A 17,514-nucleotide genomic window follows, 5' to 3' on the forward strand; every position below is an offset into this window, starting at 1 on the left:
AGTAGAGAAAAGGTTTTATAAAATATAAGGATATACTTAACAGTAAAGAATAATAGATAATAGTATGATATAATAAGTATTATAAAAAGGATATAATAGCTACTAGTATAGAATAGTCTAAAGTTATAGAAAGGACTAAAGTAATAGAATAAATAAAAGGTATAGAACGCGCTAAAGTTATAGAACACTAACCCTAAAAAATAAAAAGTTATAGAACGCCCTAAAGTTATAGAACGCCCTAAAGTTATAGAACACCCTAAGCTTATAGAAGGCCCTAAAGTTATAGAACGCCCTAAAGTTATAGAACGCTACCCCTAAAAATAAAAAGTTGTAGAACGCCCTAAAGTTATAGAACACTACCTCTAAAAAAGAAAAAGTTATAGAACGCTCTAAAGTTATAGAACACTACCTCTAAAAAAGAAAAAGTTATAGAACGCCCTAAAGTTATAGAACACTACACCTAAAAAATAAAAAGTTGTAGAACGCCCTAAAGTTATAGAACGCCCTAAAGTTATAGAACGCCCTAAAGTTATAGAACACTACCTCTAAAAAAGAAAAAGTTATAGAACACTCTAATATTATAGAATACTACCTCTAAAAAAGAAAAAGTTATAGAACACTCTAATATTATAGAATACTAACCCTAAAAAATAAAAAGTTATAGAACACTCTAAAAGAACCCTAATTATAGAACACTACCTCTAAAAAAGAAAAAGTTATAGAACACTCTAATATTATAGAATACTAACCCTAAAAAATAAAAAGTTATAGAACGCCCTAAAGTTATAGAACGCCCTAAAGTTATAGAACGCCCTAAAGTTATAGAACGCCCTAAAGTTATAGAACACTACCCCTAAAAAATAAAAAGTTGTAGAACGCCCTAAAGTTATAGAACGCCCTAAAGTTATAGAACGCCCTAAAGTTATAGAACACTACCTCTAAAAAAGAAAAAGTTATAGAACACTCTAATATTATAGAATACTAACCCTAAAAAATAAAAAGTTGTAGAACGCCCTAAAGTTATAGAACGCCCTAAAGTTATAGAACACTACCCCTAAAAAATAAAAAGTTGTAGAACGCCCTAAAGTTATAGAACACTACCTCTAAAAAAGAAAAAGTTATAGAACGCCCTAAAGTTATAGAATACTACCCCTAAAAAATAAAAAGTTGTAGAACGCCCTAAAGTTATAGAACGCCCTAAAGTTATAGAACGCCCTAAAGTTATAGAACACTACCCCTAAAAAATAAAAAGTTGTAGAACGCCCTAAAGTTATAGAACGCCCTAAAGTTATAGAACGCCCTAAAGTTATAGAACACTACCCCTAAAAAATAAAAAGTTGTAGAACGCCCTAAAGTTATAGAACGCCCTAAAGTTATAGAACGCCCTAAAGTTATAGAACACTACCCCTAAAAAATAAAAAGTTGTAGAACGCCCTAAAGTTATAGAACGCCCTAAAGTTATAGAACGCCCTAAAGTTATAGAACACTACCCCTAAAAAATAAAAAGTTGTAGAACGCCCTAAAGTTATAGAACGCCCTAAAGTTATAGAACGCCCTAAAGTTATAGAACACTACCCCTAAAAAATAAAAAGTTGTAGAACGCCCTAAAGTTATAGAACGCCCTAAAGTTATAGAACGCCCTAAAGTTATAGAACACTACCCCTAAAAAATAAAAAGTTGTAGAACGCCCTAAAGTTATAGAACGCCCTAAAGTTATAGAACGCCCTAAAGTTATAGAACACTACCCCTAAAAAATAAAAAGTTGTAGAACGCCCTAAAGTTATAGAACGCCCTAAAGTTATAGAACGCCCTAAAGTTATAGAACACTACCCCTAAAAAATAAAAAGTTATAGAACGCCCTAAAGTTATAGAACGCCCTAAAGTTATAGAACGCCCTAAAGTTATAGAACACTACCCCTAAAAAATAAAAAGTTGTAGAACGCCCTAAAGTTATAGAACGCCCTAAAGTTATAGAACGCCCTAAAGTTATAGAACACTACCCCTAAAAAATAAAAAGTTGTAGAACGCCCTAAAGTTATAGAACGCCCTAAAGTTATAGAACGCCCTAAAGTTATAGAACACTACCCCTAAAAATAAAAAGTTATAGAACGCCCTAAAGTTATAGAACGCCCTAAAGTTATAGAACGCCCTAAAGTTATAGAATACTACCCCTAAAAAATAAAAAGTTGTAGAACGCCCTAAAGTTATAGAACGCCCTAAAGTTATAGAACGCCCTAAAGTTATAGAACACTACCCCTAAAAAATAAAAAGTTGTAGAACGCCCTAAAGTTATAGAACGCCCTAAAGTTATAGAACGCCCTAAAGTTATAGAACACTACCCCTAAAAAATAAAAGTTATAGAACGCCCTAAAGTTATAGAACGCCCTAAAGTTATAGAACGCCCTAAAGTTATAGAACACTACCCCTAAAAAATAAAAAGTTGTAGAACGCCCTAAAGTTATAGAACGCCCTAAAGTTATAGAACGCCCTAAAGTTATAGAACACTACCCCTAAAAAATAAAAAGTTGTAGAACGCCCTAAAGTTATAGAACGCCCTAAAGTTATAGAACGCCCTAAAGTTATAGAACACTACCCCTAAAAAATAAAAAGTTGTAGAACGCCCTAAAGTTATAGAACGCCCTAAAGTTATAGAACGCCCTAAAGTTATAGAACACTACCCCTAAAAAATAAAGTTGTAGAACGCCCTAAAGTTATAGAACGCCCTAAAGTTATAGAACGCCCTAAAGTTATAGAACACTACCCCTAAAAAATAAAAAGTTGTAGAACGCCCTAAAGTTATAGAACGCCCTAAAGTTATAGAACGCCCTAAAGTTATAGAACACTACCCCTAAAAATAAAAAGTTATAGAACGCCCTAAGTTATAGAACGCCCTAAAGTTATAGAACGCCCTAAGTTATAGAACCCCTAAAGTTATAGAACGCCCTAAAGTTATAGAACACTACCCCTAAAAAATAAAAGTTGTAGAACGCCCTAAAGTTATAGAACGCCCTAAAGTTATAGAACGCCCTAAAGTTATAGAACACTACCCCTAAAAAATAAAAAGTTGTAGAACGCCCTAAAGTTATAGAACGCCCTAAAGTTATAGAACGCCCTAAAGTTATAGAACACTACCCCTAAAAAATAAAAAGTTGTAGAACGCCCTAAAGTTATAGAACGCCCTAAAGTTATAGAACGCCCTAAAGTTATAGAACACTACCCCTAAAAAATAAAAAGTTGTAGAACGCCCTAAAGTTATAGAACGCCCTAAAGTTATAGAACGCCCTAAAGTTATAGAACACTACCCCTAAAAAATAAAAAGTTGTAGAACGCCCTAAAGTTATAGAACGCCCTAAAGTTATAGAACGCCCTAAAGTTATAGAACACTACCCCTAAAAAATAAAAAGTTGTAGAACGCCCTAAAGTTATAGAACTCCCTAAAGTTATAGAACACTACCTCTAAAAAAGAAAAAGTTATAGAACGCCCTAAAGTTATAGAACACTACACCTAAAAAATAAAAAGTTGTAGAACGCCCTAAAGTTATAGAACGCCCTAAAGTTATAGAACACTACCTCTAAAAAAGAAAAAGTTATACAACGCCCTAAAGTTATAGAACACTACACCTAAAAAATAAAAAGTTATAGAACGCCCTAAAGTTATAGAACGCCCTAAGCTTATAGAATAGCCTACAGGATTTTTTTAAATATTAATAGAATACCCTAAAGGTTTAAATAATCTATAGTTATAGAATAGCCTAGAGGAATTTTCAAGTATAGAAGGCTATAAAGTTATAGAACAGTACCCCTAAAAAATAAAAAGTTATAGAACGCTCTTAAGTTATAGATCACCGCCTAAAAATCTATATAGATTATCTTAAATCCTTTCTTAATCTTCCTATACTATATATTAACTGCCTAAGGTACGTACACACACAACCTGTTCTTTTGTATATTTTACAAGGATTACTCCTAGCTCTAGCCCTCTCTATCTTGCAATTACTATATAACTTATTTACTATAGCCCTCTTCCTTCTATTAACAGCAGCTATTTAGGCAGCAGTTTTACAAATAAGGAGGGTATAATATCCCAATTTTAACTAAGCTAGCAACAGGCTTACGCTTAGTAGCTCGTAATAACAAGGCTACTTAACTACTTACATAACCTAGCTAGACAACTAAGTCGTCTACAAAGGATTTAATCCTGCGCACTGTATAATTACAATACACTAGCTAACAACCCTAACTTTAATAGGGCTGCCAACGCTAATCTAGTAAGGTTCTAGGCCAAAGGCCTATTTATATCTAACTAGTGCAGGCGGAAATCACCCTATTCTAGCATAGATTCTAACTTAGAGGCGTTTAGCCATAATCTAGTAGATAGTAGCTTCGCGGCAATACCTAGTTAGACAGCCGCAAAAACTAATTATCTAAAACCGCGGTTCCTCTCGTACTAAGCGGTATTACTATTAGGGCAAGGTTATTAGTAGGGTAAAACTAACCTATCTTACAACAGTCTAAACCTAGCTTATGTTCCCTATTAGTAGGTAAACAATCTAACGCTTACTAAATTCTGCTTTAGTATAATAGGAAGAGCTAATATCAAAGAATTAAAAAGCAACGTCGCTATAAACGCTTAGCTGCTACAAGCCAGTTATCCCTATAGTAACTTTTCTAGCACCTCTAGCCTTAAATTTCAAGGGACTAAAGGATTAATAGGCCACACTTTTATGGTTTGTATTCACACTAAAAATCAAAATTAAGGGGACTTTTGCCCTTTTACTCTACTAGAGATTTCTATTCTCTATAAGTCCCCCTTAGGACACCTGCGTTATAGTTTAATAGATATGCCGCCCTAGCTAAACTCCCTACCTAACAATGTCTTTAACCTAGATTAGCCTACAAAGGACCTTAAACGCTAGAAGTTAGGCAGTAAGGCCTAGCTCCGCTTTATTAAATAAGTAAAAAAACGATAAGGGTAGTAGTATTTTACTAGCGCCAAAGCTCCTACCTATTCTACACCCCCTATATCTTTTTATAATATTAAACTAGAGTCAAGCTTAATAGGGTCTTCTTTCCCCGCTAATTTAGCTAAGCCTGTTCCCTTAGCTATGGTTTTACTAGATAGTAGATAGGGATAGTAGGAATCTTGTTAATCTATTTATGCGCGTTACTAATTAGATAACAAGGCATTTAGCTACCTTAAGAGAGTTATAGTTACTCCTGCTATTTACCCGCGCTTGGTTAAATCTCTTTGCTTTAACATTTAGAGCACTAGGCAGAAATTATATTACGTTAATACTACTTTCTAGCTATTATAATGCTATGTTTTAATTAGATAGTTAGATTCCCCTTATCTATACTAGTTCTAAGTTAGTTGTTAAACGTACGCTAGACGGCCAAAACCTACTAAGGGTGTCTACACCCTAGCGCTAAGAGGCGCCTACCTTGCGGTTAGTGCCCTTCTACGCTAGAGGCTTCTCCCTAAGGCCCAACGTACCTAACCCTTAGAGCTAATCCTTTTCCCAAAGTTACAGATCTATTTTGCTAACTTCCCTTATCTACATTATTCTATTAACTAGAGGCTTTTTACCTTAGAGACCTACTACAGTTATAAGTACAACCTAGCATAAAAACTATTTCTTTAAGCAGATTTTTAAGGCTTATTAGGAGCGTACTAAACGCTGCAAAAGTGCAGCACTCTTCTAGCCATTAAACCCTAGCTCTAGACAAACTAATTTTAGGGTAACAGACTATTAAGAAGAAAAGAGAACTCTTCTTAGGGCTCCTGCTAAGGTCTCCGCTCTTAGTTACGTTGCCGCAGAGAATCTACATCTAGGTGCTAGAATATTAACTAGCTTCCCTTTTAAGGGCGCGGCGCAAGCACCAACATTAAAATAGAATTACCCTATCTCTTAGGATTAACTAACCTATATCTAACTACTATTCACACAGAACCTTTCCCTACTTTAGTCCTTAAAGTTCTTATTTAAGTATTTGCTACTACCACCAAGATCTGCACTAGAGGCCGTTCTACCTAGGGTTACCCCTAAGGCTTTATTATAAGCCTCTACGCCTGCCTACTTGCTAGGGCTTAAATCTTGCCCTAGCAGCGGGGTATAGGTAACACGCTTAAGCGCCATCTATTTTTAGGGCTAGTTTATTTAGCAGGTAAGTTGTTATACACTCCTTAGCAGATTCTAACTTTTATAGCTACTGTCCTACTATCTAGATAAACTAACACCTTTTATAGTGTCTAATAAGCGTGCATTCTAGCACCTTAACCCTACGTTTAGTTCATCCCGCATCGCTAGTTCTACTTACCAAAAATAGCCTACTAGTAATAGTACATTTAAGTGTCCACATTTAATTAAGTAATAAGGACTTCTTATATATTTAAAGTTTAAGAATAGGTAAAGGTTATTTTAACCCCTAGGCCTCTAATTATTCGCTTTACCTTATAAAACTAAATACGTTACTGCTATCCTAAGGGAAACTTTAGCAGGAACTAGCTACTAGATAGTTTAATTAGTCTTTCGCCCCTATACCTAAATTTAATAATTAATTTGCACGTTAGAACCGCTGCGAGCCTCTACTAGAGTTTCCTCTAGCTTTACCCTATTTAAGCATAGTTCACTATCTTTTAGGTCCTAATAGCCATACTCTTACTTAAATCCTTCCAAAGATATTAGGATTAGTTAATAGTGCACCCTAAAAGGGTTCCTACCTCTATTTACTTTTATTACGCGTCTAGGCTTAACACCTAAACACTTGTATAGATATTAGACTCCTTAGTCTATATTTTAAGATAGGCCGCTTATAGCTATTACGCTAGCATCCTAGCAGATACGCAGACCTTAGTCTAGGCTAGTTGCATATTATCTCCCCTATAAGGCCTCCCTAAAGGGAGGTATGTAACAGAGACCTTTATCTAACTGCCTAAACTAATACTAGCCTACCTATAGAAGAGTGCACTAGATAAAAGCCTAGATAAGTAACTACAGGCAAGTCTAGCTGCAAGCGCTTCCCTTTTAACAATTTCACGTACTATTTAACTCTCTTTCTAAAGTGCTTTTTATCTTTTAATTACTCTACTTATACGCTATTAGTCTCTAGCTAGTATTTAGCTTTAGAAGAAATTTACCTCCTATTTAGAGCTATATTCCTAAACAACTTAACTCGTTAAAGGGGCTTTACACAGCAAAGGCTAGCGACTACGTATAGGATTCTTACCCTCTATAACGTCCTATTCTAAGGAACTTAGACTGCTGCTAACGCTAAAGCGCCCTCTGCAAATTACAACTTAGACCCTAAAAGAGCTAGATTTTAAATTTAAGCTATTACCGCTTCACTCGCCGTTACTAGGGCAATCCCTATTAGTTTCTTTTCCTCCGCTTATTAATATACTTAAGTTTAGCAGGTATCCCTACCTAATCCAAGGTTAAGAGCTTAAAAAGTGTCTTAATAGATACTAACAACTATAACAAGAGGCGTAAAATGTGCTGCGCTCTAGGCTAATATGCTAGCTACTAATTATTTTAAGGCAAGTCCTAAGTGGAACAAACACCTAACACTAAGCAGAGCTTAAGGGTACAAATAACGCTCAAACAGGTATGCCCTATAGAATACTAAGGGGCGCAATATACGTTTAAAGATTCAATAATTTACTAAATTCTACAATTTACACTACTTATCGCATTTCGCTGCGTTCTTTATTAATACTAGAACCAAGAGATCTGTTGTTAAAAGTTGTAATTTATTATAGTATTACTAACGCTAACTGCAATTGCAAGTAGTTTTAGGGGATCTAATTAGTAGGCAAGCCTACTAAGGAAACAAATAGTACGCAAAAAACATAGGCAGAATCAAAGTAGACTACTACTACTAATTAAGGCGGCAGTGCTTTAAAAATAGGTAATAATCCTTCCGCAGGTTCACCTATAGAAACCTTGTTACGACTTTTACTTCCTCTAAATAACTAAGTTTAACGAACTTTCTAGCTTAGGGTAGTTATTGCTAACCTCCCTAAGCTAGTCTAAAGGCCTCACTAAGCTATTTAATTAGTAGTAGCGATAGGCAGTGTATACAAAGGGCAGGGACGTAATTAACGCATGCTAATAACACGCGCTTACTAGGCATTCCTTATTAAAGAGCAATAATTGCAATGCTCTATCCCTAGCACGATAGAGTTTAACAAGATTACCTAGACCTTTTAGTTAAGGTAAAGAACTTGTTAGCTCTATTAGTGTAGCGCGCGTGCAGCCTAGAACATCTAAGGGTATTACAGACCTATTATTGCCTTAAACTTCTATTAGCTTAAGCTAATAGTCCCTCTAAGAAGCTAGCAACTAGCCAAAGCTAGCCTAGCTATTTAGCAGGTTAAGGTCTCATTTGTTATCGCAATTAAGCAGACAAATTACTCTACTAACTAAGAACAGCTATGCACCACTACCTAAAAAATTAAGAAAGAGCTCTTAATCTATCAATCCTTATTTTATCTAGACCTAGTAAGTTTCCCTATATTAAGTTAAATTAAGCCGCAGGCTCCACGCCTAGTAGTGCCCTTCCGTCAATTTCTTTAAGTTTCAGCCTTACGACTATACTCCCCCTAGAACCCAAAAACTTTAATTTCTCGTAAGGTGCTAAGCAAGTTAGAAAAAGAACATCGCCTAATCCCTAGTTAGTATAGTTTACGGTTAAGACTATAACAGTATCTAATTATCTTTAATCCCCTAACTTTCGTTTACTAATTAATAAAAACATCCTTAGTAAATGCTTTCGCAGTAGTTAGTCTTTAATAAATCTAAGAATTTCACCTCTAACAATTAAATACTAATGCCCCTAACTGTCCCTATTAATTATTATAGCAGTTCTAGAAACTAACAAAATAGGACTGCACGTCCTATTCTATTATTCTATACTAACGTATTTAAGCAAAGGCCTACTTTAAACACTCTAATTTTTTTAAAGTAAAAGTCCTAGTCCCTAACACGCCTAGTAAAGGGCATAAGGTTCTCTAGAAGGAAGGCCCAGCTAGACAAGTACACACAGTAAGGCGGACCTACCAGCTAGACCTAAGTTTTAACTACAAGCTTTTTAACTGCAACAACTTTAATATATGCTATTAGAGCTAGAATTACCGCAGCTGCTAGCACTAGACTTGCCCTCTAATTGTTCCTTATTAAGAGGTTTAAATTATACTTATTCTAATTACAAGACCTAAAAGAGCCCTATATTAGTATTTATTGTCACTACCTCCCTGTGTTAGGATTAGGTAATTTGCGCGCCTGCTGCCTTCCTTAGATATAGTAGCCGTTTCTTAGGCTCCCTCTCTAGAATCAAACCCTAATTCCCCGTTACCTATTAAAACTATAGTAAGCTAATACCTTACTATCAAAAGTTAATAGGGCAGAAATTTAAATAAACTGTTACTAGCGCAAGGCTATGCGATCCATAAAGTTATTATAAATTACCAAGAAGCCCTAAAGGGCGTTAGTTTTTTATCTAATAAATACACCCCTTCTAAAGTTAGGGTTTTTAGCATGTATTAGCTCTAGAATTACCACAGTTATCTAAGTAGTAAGGTACTATCAAATAAACGATAACTAATTTAATAAGCTATTCGCAGTTTCACAGTATAATTACTTATACTTAGACATACATAGCTTAATCTTTAAGACAAGCATATAACTACTAGCAGAATTAACTAGGTAACAATCCTAATGCCTAATACGCCAAAGCGCACAAGCACTACCCCTAAAAGGAGGCAGAAAGTACGTAATAAGAAATCACAGAAGCAATTCTAGCTACTAGCATAACAGCACACAAGGCACTAGTTATAACTAGCAACTAATTTAATTGCCCCTACTAAGTTTCTTAAGGAATAGTCCGCAACAAAGCCTAATAGGCGTTTCTACGTGTTTAAACTCGCCACATACATGCCTTAAGTAGAGAAAACCTACGCTTTGCCACGCTTACTAGGAGCAGATGCTAGGCAGGGCTGTCCCCTAAGATCTGTTAAATAGTTTAGCAGTGCTAGCTATCCACAGACCCTAAATTTTACCCACTGCTAAAACTTTAACAGTAGGACTTTAGGTGCCAACCACAAAACTAGGCGCAATAGTAGGGTTGCTTCAGCATATAGGCCTAGGCCTGCCTAGTTAAGTAGAAGAGCAATCTCTAAGCCCCTAATTACCTACTAATTAGAGCGAATCCAAACTAGGCAGAAATCTAGGAAACAAGGCTAGCTATTATAAAACTAAAACTTTTAAATTTAGTCTAACTACTGCTAAAATAGGCGCAGAGCGCTAATAACAGGGAGTTATAGGGAGTATAGACGCGGACACAAGCAAAAATTGCCCCCTTAGTGCCTAACAACGCTAGTTTAACCGCCTAATCCAAGAACTACGCGCAGCAGATTTAACCTTAGTTAGTTAGTTAGGTATTTAGTATTTAAGAATCTATTTGCCCTCCTTATATATTATAGGAACGGGTTTTGGTTTGATTTTCGCGTTGCAGGGTTAGTGCAGTAGAAAATAGCTTAGAGGTACACTTTTTTGTATATAAAACTGTGTAGACATGCGTAGCCCTATACAAACCATAAACCCGTATTCGCTAGATAAGAGTAACTTAGAATTTTATTAGTAGTAGGTAAATATATAGATAAGGATATCTACTCTAATATCTATACTCTACTATAACTACTATATCTATATTAACTATAGATCTATTAGCTCTATCTATATCTACTTAATAGATAAGGCAAGAAATAGAGATAGTATAAAAGAAGAATATAAAGGTATTATTTAATACTAGTAGGTTATAAAAGAAAGTATAGTAGGACTAGCTAGTAGAGAAAAGGTTTTATAAAATATAAGGATATACTTAATAGTAAAGAATAATAGATAATAGTATAATATAATAAGTATTATAAAAAGGATATAATAGCTACTAGTATAGAATAGTCTAAAGTTATAGAAAGGACTAAAGTAATAGAATAAATAAAAGGTATAGAACGCGCTAAAGTTATAGAACACTAACCCTAAAAAATAAAAAGTTATAGAACGCCCTAAAGTTATAGAACGCCCTAAAGTTATAGAACACTACCCCTAAAAAATAAAAAGTTGTAGAACGCCCTAAAGTTATAGAACGCCCTAAAGTTATAGAACGCCCTAAAGTTATAGAACACTACCCCTAAAAAATAAAAAGTTGTAGAACGCCCTAAAGTTATAGAACTCCCTAAAGTTATAGAACACTACCTCTAAAAAAGAAAAAGTTATAGAACGCCCTAAAGTTATAGAACACTACACCTAAAAAATAAAAAGTTGTAGAACGCCCTAAAGTTATAGAACGCCCTAAAGTTATAGAACACTACCTCTAAAAAAGAAAAAGTTATACAACGCCCTAAAGTTATAGAACACTACACCTAAAAAATAAAAAGTTATAGAACGCCCTAAAGTTATAGAACGCCCTAAGCTTATAGAATAGCCTATAGGATTTTTTTAAATATTAATAGAATACCCTAAAGGTTTAAATAATCTATAGTTATAGAATAGCCTAGAGGAATTTTTAAGTATAGAAGGCTATAAAGTTATAGAATAGTACCCCTAAAAAATAAAAAGTTATAGAACGCTCTTAAGTTATAGATCACCGCCTAAAAATCTGTATAGATTATCTTAAATCCTTTCTTAATCTTCCTATGCTATATATTAACTGCCTAAGGTACGTACACACACAACCTGTTCTTTTGTATATTTTGCGAGGATTGCTCCTAGCTCTAGCCCTCTCTATCTTGTAATTACTATATAACTTGTTCGCTATAGCCCTCTTCCTTCTATTAATAGTAGCTATTTAGGCAGCAGTTTTACAAATAAGGAGGGCATAATATCCTAATTTTAACTAAGCTAGCAACGGGCTTACGCTCAGTAGCTTGTAACAACAAGGCTACTTAACTACTTACACGACCTAGCTAGACAACTAAGTTATCTATAAAGGATTTAATCCTGCGCACTATACAATTACAATACACTAGCTAACAACCCTAACTTTAATAGGGCTGCTAACGCTAATCTAGTAAGGTTCTGGGCCAAAGGCCTATTTGTATCTAACTAGTGCAGGCGGAAATCACCCTGTTCTAGCATGGATTCTAACTTAGAGGCGTTTAGCTATAATCTAGTAGATAGTAGCTTCGCGGCAATGCCTAGTTAGACAGCTGCAAAAACTAATTATCTAAAACCGCGGTTCCTCTCGTACTAAGCGGTATTACTATTAGGGCAAGGTTATTAGTAGGGTAAAACTAACCTATCTTACGACGGTCTAAACCTAGCTTACGTTCCCTATTAGTAGGTAAACAATCTAACGCTTACTAAATTCTGCTTTAGTATAATAGGAAGAGCTAATATTAAAGGATTAAAAAGCAACGTCGCTATAAACGCTTAGCTGCCACAAGCTAGTTATCCCTATAGTAACTTTTCTAGCACCTCTAGCCTTAAATTTTAAGGGACTAAAGGATTAATAGGCTATACTTTTATAGTTTGTATTCACACTAAAAATTAAAATTAAGGGGACTTTTACCCTTTTGCTCTACTAGAGATTTCTATTCTCTATAAGTCCCCCTTAGGACACCTGCGTTATAGTTTAATAGATGTGCTGCCCTAGCTAAACTCCCTACCTAATAATGTCTTTAACCTAGATTAGCCCACAAAGGACCTTAAACGCTAGAAGTTAGGCAGTAAGGCCTAGCTCCGCTTTATTAAATAAGTAAAAAAACGATAAGGGTAGTAGTATTTTACTAGCGCCAAAGCTCCTACCTATTCTACACCCCCTATGTCTTTTTATAATGTTAAACTAGAGTTAAGCTTAATAGGGTCTTCTTTCCCCGCTAATTTAGCTAAGCCTATTCCCTTAGCTATAGTTTCGCTAGATAGTAGATAAGGACAGTAGGAATCTCATTAATCTATTCATGCGCGTTACTAATTAGATAACAAGGCATTTAGCTACCTTAAGAAAGTTATAGTTACTCCTGCCGTTTACCCGCGCTTAGTTAAATCTCTTCGCTTTAATATTTAGAGCACTAGGCAGAAATTATATTACGTTAATACTACTTTCTAGCTATTATAATGCTATATTTTAATTAGATAGTTAGATTCCCCTTATCTATACTAGTTCTAAGTTAGTTATTAAACGTACGCTAGACGGCTAAAACCTGCTAAGGGTGTCTGCACCCCAGCGCTAAGAGGCGCCTACCTTGTAGTTAGTGCCCTTCTGCGCTAGAGGCTTCTCCCCAAGGCCTAACGTACCTAACCCTTAGAGCTAATCCTTTTCCTAAAGTTACAGATCTATTTTGCTAACTTCCCTTATCTATATTATTCTATTAACTAGAGGCTTTTTACCTTAGAGACCTGCTATAGTTATAAGTACGACCTAGCGTAAAAACTATTTCTTTAAGTAGATTTTTAAGGCTTATTAGGAGCGCACTAAACGCCGCAAAAGTGCAGCGCTCTTCTAGCTATTAAACCCTAGCTCTAGACAAACCAATTTTAGGGTAACAGACCGTTAAGAAGAAAAGAGAACTCTTCTTAGGGCTCCTACTAAGGTCTCCGCTCTTAGTTGCGTTGCCGCGGAGAATCTACATCTAGGTGCTAGAATATTAACTAGCTTCCCTTTTAAGGGCGCGGCGCAAGCACTAACATTAAAATAGAATTACCCTATCTCTTAGGATTAACTAACCTATATCTAACTACTATTTACACAGAACCTTTCCCTACTTTAGTCCTTAAAGTTCTTATTTAAGTATTTGCTACTACTACCAAGATCTACACTAGAGGCTATTCTACCTAGGGTTACCCCTAAGGCTTCGTTACGAGCCTCTACGCCTGCCTACTTGCTAGGGCTTAAATCTTGCCCTAGCGGCGGGGTATAGGTAACACGCTTAAGCGCCATCTATTTTTAGGGCTAGTTTATTTAGTAGGTGAGTTATTACACACTCCTTAGCGGATTCTAACTTCTATAGCTACTATCCTGCTGTCTAGATAAACTAACACCTTTTGTAGTGTCTAATAAGCGTGCATTCTAGCACCTTAACCCTGCGTTTAGTTTATCCTACATCACTAGTTCTGCTTACCAAAAATAGCCTACTAGTAACAGTACATTTAAGTGTCTACATTTAATTAAGTAACAAGGACTTCTTACATATTTAAAGTTTAAGAATAGGTAAAGGTTGTTTTAACCCCTAGGCCTCTAATTATTCGCTTTACCTTATAAAACTAAATACGTTACTGCTATCCTAAGGGAAACTTTAGTAGGAACTAGCTACTAGATAGTTTGATTAGTCTTTCGCCCCTATGCCTAAATTTAACGATTAATTTGCACGTTAGAACTACTACAAGCCTCTACTAGAGTTTCCTCTAGCTTCACCCTATTTAAGCATAGTTCACTATCTTTTAGGTCCTAATAGCTATGCTCTTACTTAAATCCTTCTAAAGACATTAGGATTAGTTAATAGTGCACCCTAAAAGGGTTCCTACCTCTGTTTACTTTTATTACGCGTCTAGGCTTAACACCTAAACACTTGCATAGATATTAGACTCCTTAGTCTGTGTTTTAAGACAGGCCACTTATAGCTATTACGCTAGCATCCTAGTAGATACGCGGACCTTAGTCTAGGCTAGTTGCATGTCGTCTCCCCTATAAGGCCTCCCTAAAGGGAGGTACGTAACAGAGACCTTTATCTAACTACCTAAACTAATGCTAGCCTGCCTATAGAAGAGTGCACTAGATAAAAGCCTAGATAAGCAACTATAGGCAAGTCTAGCTGCAAGCGCTTCCCTTTTAACAATTTCACGTGCTATTTAACTCTCTTTCTAAAGTGCTTTTTATCTTTTAATTACTCTACTTGTGCGCTATTAGTCTCTAGCTAGTATTTAGCTTTAGAAGAAATTTACCTCCTATTTAGAGCTATATTCCTAAATAACTTGACTTGTTAAAGGGGCTTTACACGGCAAAGGCTAGTAACTACATACGGGATTCTTACCCTCTATAACGTCCTGTTCCAAGGAACTTAGACTGCTGCTAACGCTAAAGCGCCCTCTGCAAATTACAACTTAGACCCTAAAAGAGCTAGATTTCAAATTTAAGCTATTGCCGCTTCACTCGCCGTTACTAGGGCAATCCCTGTTAGTTTCTTTTCCTCTACTTATTAATATGCTTAAGTTTAGCAGGTATCCCTACCTAATCTAAGGTTAAGAGCTTAAAAAGTGTCTTAATAGATACTAACAACTATAACAAGAGGCGTAAAATGTGCTGCGCTCTAGGCTAATATGCTAGCTACCAATTGTTTTAAGGCAAGTCCTAAGTAGAACAAACACCTAACACTAAGCAGAGCTTAAGGGTACAAATGACGCTTAAATAGGCATGCCCTATAGAATACTAAGGGGCGCAATGTGCGTTTAAAGATTTAATAATTTACTAAATTCTATAATTTACACTACTTATCGCATTTCGCTGCGTTCTTTATTAATGCTAGAACTAAGAGATCTATTATTAAAAGTTGTAATTTATTACAGTGTTACTAACGCTAACTGCAATTGCAAGTGGTTTTAGGGGATCCAATTAGTAGGTAAGCCTACTAAGGAAACAAATAGTACGCAAAAAATATAGGCAGAATTAAAGTAGACTACTGCTACTAATTAAGGCGGCAGTGCTTTAAAAATAGGTAATAATCCTTCTGCAGGTTCACCTACAGAAACCTTGTTACGACTTTTACTTCCTCTAAATAACTAAGTTTAACGAACTTTCTAGCTTAGGGTAGTTGTTGCTAACCTCCCTAAGCTAGTCTAAAGGCCTTACTAAGCCATTTAATTAGTAGTAGTAACAGGCGGTGTGTACAAAGGGCAGGGACGTAATTAACGCATACTAATAACACGCGCTTACTAGGAATTCCTTATTAAAGAGCAATAATTGCAATACTCTATCCCTAGCACGATAGAGTTTAACAAGATTACCTAGACCTTTTAGTTAAGGTAAAGAACTTGTTAGCTCTGTTAGTGTAGCGCGCGTGCAGCCTAGAATATCTAAGGGCATTACAGACCTATTATTACCTCAAACTTCTATTAGCTTAAGCCAATAGTCCCTCTAAGAAGCTAGCGACTAGCTAAAGCTAGCCTGGCTATTTAGCAGGTTAAGGTCTTATTTATTATCGCAATTAAGCAGACAAATCACTCTACTAACTAAGAACGGCTATGCACCACCACCTAAAAAATTAAGAAAGAGCTCTTAATCTGTTAATCCTTATTTTATCTAGACCTAGTAAGTTTCCCCGTGTTAAGTCAAATTAAGCCGCAGGCTCTACGCCTAGTGGTGCCCTTCCGTTAATTTCTTTAAGTTTTAGCCTTGCGACTATACTCCCCCTAGAACCCAAAAACTTTAATTTCTTGTAAGGTGCCAAGCGAGTTAGAAAAAGAACATTGCCTAATCCCTAGTTAGCATAGTTTACGGTTAAGACTACAACAGTATCTAATTGTCTTTAATCCCCTAACTTTTGTTTACTAATTAATAAAAACATCCTTAGCAAATACTTTTGTAGTAGTTAGTCTTTAATAAATCCAAGAATTTTACCTCTAATAATTAAATACTAATGCCCCTAACTGTCCCTATTAATTATTACAGCAGTCCTAGAAACTAACAAAATAGGACTATACGTCCTATTCTATTATTCTATACTAACGTATTTAAGCAAAGGCCTGCTTTAAACACTCTAATTTTTTCAAAGTAAAAGTCCTAGTCCCTAACACGCCTAGTAAAGGGTATAAGGTTCTCTAGAAGGAAGGCCCGGCCAGACAAGTACACGCGGTAAGGCGGACCTGCTAGCTAGACCTAAGTTTTAACTACAAGCTTTTTAACTACAATAACTTTAATATACGCTATTAGAGCTAGAATTACCGCAGCTACTAGCACTAGACTTACCCTCTAATTGTTCCTTGTTAAGAGGTTTAAATTATACTTATTCTAATTACAAGACCTAAAAGAGCCCTATATTAGTATTTATTGTCACTACCTCCCTATATTAGGATTAGGTAATTTACGCGCCTACTGCCTTCCTTGGATGTGGTAGCTATTTCTTAGGCTCCCTCTCTAGAATTAAACCCTAATTCCCTGTTACCTGTTAAAACCATAGTAAGCCAATACCTTACTATCAAAAGTTAATAGGGCAGAAATTTAAATGAACTGTCGCTAGCGCAAGGCTATGCGATCCGTAAAGTTATCATAAATCACTAAGAAGCCCTAAAGGGCGTTGGTTTTTTATCTAATAAATACACCCCTTCTAAAGTTAGGGTTTTTAGCATGTATTAGCTCTAGAATTACCACAGTTATCTAAGTAGTAAGGTACTATTAAATAAACGATAACTGATTTAATAAGCTATTCGCAGTTTCACAGTATAATTGCTTATACTTAGACATGCATAGCTTAATCTTTAAGATAAGCATATAACTACTAGTAGAATTAACTAGGTAACAATCCTA

The 17,514-nt window shown here is 35.6% G+C and overlaps 3 non-coding genes across 3 annotated transcripts; all 3 read right to left on the minus strand.

Annotated features, from left to right (window-relative positions):
* Positions 1–645: 645 nt before the first annotated feature.
* On the minus strand, positions 646–7,744 carry IAQ61_008619. Its single transcript, XR_010715554.1, has one exon. It is a non-coding gene; the product is annotated as a 28S ribosomal RNA (ribosomal RNA).
* Positions 7,745–7,909: 165 nt separating this feature from the next.
* Positions 7,910–9,706, minus strand: IAQ61_008620. Its single transcript, XR_010715555.1, has one exon. It is a non-coding gene; the product is annotated as an 18S ribosomal RNA (ribosomal RNA).
* Positions 9,707–15,707: 6,001 nt separating this feature from the next.
* On the minus strand, positions 15,708–17,504 carry IAQ61_008621. Its single transcript, XR_010715556.1, has one exon. It is a non-coding gene; the product is annotated as an 18S ribosomal RNA (ribosomal RNA).
* Between the last annotated feature and the right edge of the window lie 10 nt (positions 17,505–17,514).

This window comes from Plenodomus lingam, assembly GCF_022343315.1.
Source record: "Plenodomus lingam strain CAN1 chromosome Unknown contig_37, whole genome shotgun sequence".
NCBI lineage: Eukaryota > Fungi > Ascomycota > Dothideomycetes > Pleosporales > Leptosphaeriaceae > Plenodomus > Plenodomus lingam.